Source organism: Triticum urartu, chromosome 2 (assembly GCF_003073215.2).
Source record: "Triticum urartu cultivar G1812 chromosome 2, Tu2.1, whole genome shotgun sequence".
In the NCBI taxonomy this organism is placed as follows: domain Eukaryota; kingdom Viridiplantae; phylum Streptophyta; class Magnoliopsida; order Poales; family Poaceae; genus Triticum; species Triticum urartu.
This window is the reverse complement of record NC_053023.1, coordinates 745,043,413-745,048,641: the sequence shown is the minus strand read 5'-3', so window position 1 is coordinate 745,048,641 and position 5,229 is coordinate 745,043,413. Positions and strand designations below refer to the sequence as shown.

The 5,229-nt window shown below is 48.6% G+C and overlaps 1 long non-coding RNA gene across 1 annotated transcript; it reads right to left on the bottom strand.

Annotated features, from left to right (window-relative positions):
* Nucleotides 1–2,705: 2,705 nt before the first annotated feature.
* On the bottom strand, nt 2,706–3,411 carry LOC125534599. Its single transcript, XR_007294516.1, has 2 exons — nt 3,216–3,411; nt 2,706–3,110 (listed from the first exon to the last, which is right to left on the bottom strand). It is a non-coding gene; the product is annotated as an uncharacterized LOC125534599 (long non-coding RNA).
* Between the last annotated feature and the right edge of the window lie 1,818 nt (nt 3,412–5,229).

Sequence of the window (5,229 nt, the reverse complement as noted above, 5' to 3'; positions counted from 1 at the left end):
CGGGTGCGCAGAAGACGGATAGGCAAAGGAGGAAGAAGGCGTAGGTAAAAAGGTGGATCCTTATCCCCTTATATGGGCGGATGCGACTATGCGTCTCCACCAGCCTAGTAAAACTCGCTTGCCCCCCAAGCGCCGTGATAAATGGCGCGGTTGGGTTACCCATGTCCGTATTGATGAGAATCCCGTAAATGGAGGACACGATCTCTGCTTTAACAAGACGTGCCAAGGAAACCGCCTCGCAAAACACGCTGAGGTGGAAAAGTGAAAACGATTCGAATAAAGGCTTGGCCGTAGTGTGATGTCACGCTGCGGAATACGTCAGCAGATTAGATTTGTGTTAATATTATTCTCTCTATGGCAATACGTGGAAACTTATTTTGCAGAGCCGGACACTACTCTTAGTGTTTACAAACTTCTATGAATAATTTGGAGGAGGAACCCGCCTTGCAATGCCGAAGACAATCTGCGCGCCGGACTCGTCGTCATTGAAGCCTGGTTCAGGGGCTACTGAGGGAGTCCTGGATTAGGGGGTGTTCGGGTAGCCGGACTATACCTTCAGCCGGATTCCAGGACTATGAAGATACAAGATTGAAGACTTCGTCCCGTGTCTGGATGGGACTTTCCTTGGTGTGGAAGGCAAGCTTGGCGATGCGGATATTCAAGATCTCCTACATTGTAACCGACTCTGTGTAACCCTAACCCTCTCCGGTGTCTGTATAAACCGGAGGGTTTTAGTCCGTAGGACAACTTCATCATACAACAATCATACCATAGGCTAGCTTCTAGGGTTTAGCCTCCTTGATCTCGTGGTAGATCTACTCTTGTACTACCCATATCATCAATATTAATCAAGCTGGACGTAGGGTTTTACCTCCATCAAGAGGGCCCGAACCTGGGTAAAACATCGTGTTCCTTGCCTCCTGTTACCATCCGGCCTAGACGCACAGTTCGGGACCCCCTACCCGAGATCCGCCGGTTTTGACACCGACATCGACCTTATTACATGAGAAGGAAAAACTTTGAAGGATCTGACGCATAACGGTGGAGTTGGTATGACCAAGACGGGCATGCCAAAGATCGACACTGGCGGCGAAGGCGGCGAGGCGACTGGTGGTGGTGGCGCCGGAGGGATGCACTGGATAAAGCTCGTCCGGGCTATCACATCGATGGAGCACCATCCGTGTACGGGCGTCCTTCATAGAAAAACCGATATCGTCAAATTCAACAGTTAAAGGATTCTCACGAGCAAGGTGACGAACGGAAACAAGATTAGTGACTAAGTCAGGAGACACAAGAACATTAGACATATGTTGAAGGTGGAGCTGAAGTCTGGAGGACTTCACTCTGTGCTGATTGAGGGGCTACGGCGTAAGTCGACAGAGAGTCGAAGCCTATTCAACGGGAAAAAGCGAGGGACACGTAGTTCGGACTGTAGCCCAGTGGTCTGATGGAAGCGTGAAACTCGTCATCGGTCGGTGATGATCGGTGGTACTCTGCAGTGGGGGTTGAGTGGTGTGGGTTTGCGACCCTTGAGACTCGACCGGGACAGCAGAGGCTCAACGCGGTAATAGCGGCGAGGCGTGCGGTATGCACGGGGCATGGAGACGGGTCAGGGCTCTAGTGGTCATACATGTGATGAGATAACTGCGAGTTTGACTCGGGATGACTAAAAGCAATGGTGAAATTCCTTCAAGTTTCAGACAAGCAGAAAGAAAGAAGCGGCGATGTTGAGTTCAGGTAACTCTTATATGTGACACCAATATGTGAGTTGTTCACGGTCACGCAGGTCGGTGATTGGTGTGTGATGGTGTTGACGGGTACTCTGAAAGTTGGGAGCACAAACTAGAGTAACAAGGAACTTAATTTTGCTTGAGTGTTGACTGTGGTCAAGAAAAGAAGGGACTACAAGTTGCAGGTGGAGTCACATGTAGTCTTTGGAGTAGCGGCGATACTCACGGAATAAGCTCAAGTCCAATGTACATGGAAGTTTGACGCATTGACGGATTCAAGGTGGTGGAGAATATTCGCCAAGGTGGAGTTTGTTGGAGTTGTGTCGAATATAGTGTACAGGGTAGGTTACAGTTGGACTTGTAGTTGTATTGTGTTTAGATAGGATATGGAGTCGTGTCCTAGTAGGACACTTGTATCCTAGGCCTCTCATATATAGCGGGCTAGACACACGATGTAACATATGCCAACATAATAGAACCAGAACGTAGGGGAAGCCGGCGGTATGTGCCGGTCTCCAGGGCGACTGGGTGCGGTATTATAGCGGTGTCATGGGAGGAGCGCCCATAGTAAGGCCCCGGGGATATAGCCATATCGGTGAACCTCGTTAACAAATTTCGGTGTCGTGCTGGTGTGATTGCTTGGTCCTCGGATGATCAACGGTATGCCTCGTTTTATTCTAACAGTCTCCAGGGTACTAGGAGCATGAGGATCCGGAGAGCGTGCTGATGTTGGGGCCGGTGCTGCACCACCATCGATCGGCGTCGAGGTTGTGTTTACGGAGGGAGAGGAACCATCATCCGAAATCGAATATGTATCACCATCCAGGTGGTGTGGAGGTCCCTGTATGGTCTCCAGGGTAAGGAGGTCCCTGGGAGCAAGAGGATCCGGAGAGCGTGCTAGTGCTGCTGCCGGTGCAGCACCACCATCGATCGGCGTTGAGGCTGTGTTGGCGGGGGGAGAAGGACCATCATCCGAAATCGAAAATGGAACAGCATTCAGGTAGTATAGATGTCGATCGCCATACATCACGACCAGTGCCCTCTCAGGATCATGAAGACGTCGCTCTGAGGTTGCGTTAGTGAAGGCACCATCACAATCATCCGGTTGACTCACAGGACGCCAGAACCTGGGCAAAAGGAACTTGTATAGGTTGCCGCAGGACTCAGAGAGGCTCGTCGTCGTCGCAGAGAGGCTCGTCGTCGTCGTTGTCGTCGTCGTGTCCCGCCGCGCTCCGAAGAAATTGGTCACCCTATCCATCTCCTACGGATTGCAATCGATCGGTGGCGCCACTAGAACATCCCACGGCGCTGGATCCGCATGGTCGGCGTCTTGTTCATCGATCCCTCCGGATTCACCCGCGATCTTGGACCTCCTAATTCCTGAGTCCATTCACAAGCAAACAACACTGTGGATGAGTCAGTCGATTCAGTAGCAAACAACGCTCTGAATCGGTTAGTCGATCCAGAGTGGGTGTGGCCACTCACCCACGAGGAGTCAGTCGGTCTGGAGCCCGAATCTGCCGGCGCCGGCGCCAGTCCAAGGCCGGAGGAGAAAGAAACGCGTCGTGGTTGATGCAGTGGTGGAGGTGGAGGAGGGGAACCTGGATACTAAAATAGACAAAGCGGCGAAACACTTCTTTTGAACAGGAAGGAAGGAACAATCTGTGCTAGCGCGCGTGACCATCCGATCGAGCCATGTCCATCACTAGTGTGCTAGCTATATATCAAAGGTTGAATAATTGGCTCCGCGTTGAGGATCATATTCTTGTTGTTTTCCCTAGAATTGGTGGTGTGTGTGGATTCCACGGAGGAAAGGGACTTTTTTCTGTGAAATATTTTACTTGCAATTGTGTGGTGTACATCCCGTGTCTCCAAAAAGGCACCTATGGAAGCTCAATTTACCCTTTATTAAAACCTTCTCCTAGCTAGCACTCATTGGGAATATTTTGACCTGAGATGTGCTCCTTCAAAGGGGATGTGTGGGGGAGAAAAAGTGCCTACTTTGTATACATAATGAGTCTCTTGACCATCTTTTTTGTTGGAGCATTGCTACTAGATACATTTGGGGATTGGTACCATGTGCTTTCTGTTTTTTCCCGTATTCCCTCAAACATGCCACATCTTCTTGGTGGTTGTTGGAACATTTCTCCACATCCATCAGGTAAAAGCAATTGTGTTCGGATGGCGGTTGCCATAGTGGCCATATGAGTGTATGTCTTCAAATTAATAAAGCCCACATAACATCGTAGATTTTGGCCTTATGAAAAAATGTCCCAATGACCCGAGTGTGATTTTCTTTTAGAACGTAGATGCAAGCATCGACCGACTTTGAATTAATAAAGTCCACATAACATGGCTCGACTGTGATTGTCCACCAGGTGTGTTAGGCTCCGTTTGTTTAAACTTTTTGGAGCAGCTTTGGATGAAAAAAAGCTAACTCCGGTCTGTATATTGGTATCACTCTTGACAAGCCCATCATTTTGGAAACTGGTTGTTCTTTTGTGGCTTCTGTGTTTGAAAGAGAGGGTGTTGACAGGTCAACTCTGATGGACCTAAAGGAAGAGGCGTTGAATGCCTCTAAGCTGTTGGCGGGTATAAAGATCTTCAAGATTAGCAGGAGGGCTAATATGGTGGCTCACGAGATTGCAACGTTCAGTTTTGATAATAGGTCTGATGGTATACTTTTTTATACTGTTACCCACTGCGTGGCAAATTTCGTAATGAGTGATTGCATGAATGTTTTAAGTTAATTAATATATGATGGGGTTTTCAAATAAAAGAAAATAGCTAACTCCAAACAAACATCTATTTTGCATCCGTTGTGGAGGGGCACCTACCTTTGCCATGGATTTTGTGCAACGACATGATGCAGATGTTGGCCTGGATGTGGCGACCATCATGAAGATTAAGCACTTTGTTATGAACTTTGCAAAAGTCCCTTTTGTGCATTGCTACCATAAAGCAAATGAAGTGTGAATGGTATGGCAAAAAATCCTTTAGCACTAGATCTTCTAGTTTACGAGAATCTTCAATCCCTGACTTTATTTTTCATCTTATTGTAAACGATATATGACCATCGTCGAGGAATAAACTCTACTTGTTGTACAAAAAACGTTGGGAGGTGATCTGCCGCAGCTACCACTACTAGGGAAAACCTTATACACAGAATCTTAGCAGCAGCGCGGCACAAAAAGAGGCGCTGCTGCTAAGTAGTAGCAGCGCGGCTACGGAAAGCTCGCTACTGGTGCAAACTTAGCAGTAGCGCGTGACTCTTAAACCGCGCTGCTACAAAAATCCACCGACAGTACACAACGACATAAGTTTACCAGTAGCGCGACGTCAGGAAGCGTGCTGCTGCTAATGCCATAGTAGTAGCGCGCTTTTTTGTCACCTCGCTGCTGCTAATTTTGAAATTGTGCACAGGGTTGGCCCGTTTAGCAGTAGTGCGTGACAGGAAAGCGCGCTGCTGCTACGCTCTTAGCAGCAGCGCGCTTTTTCT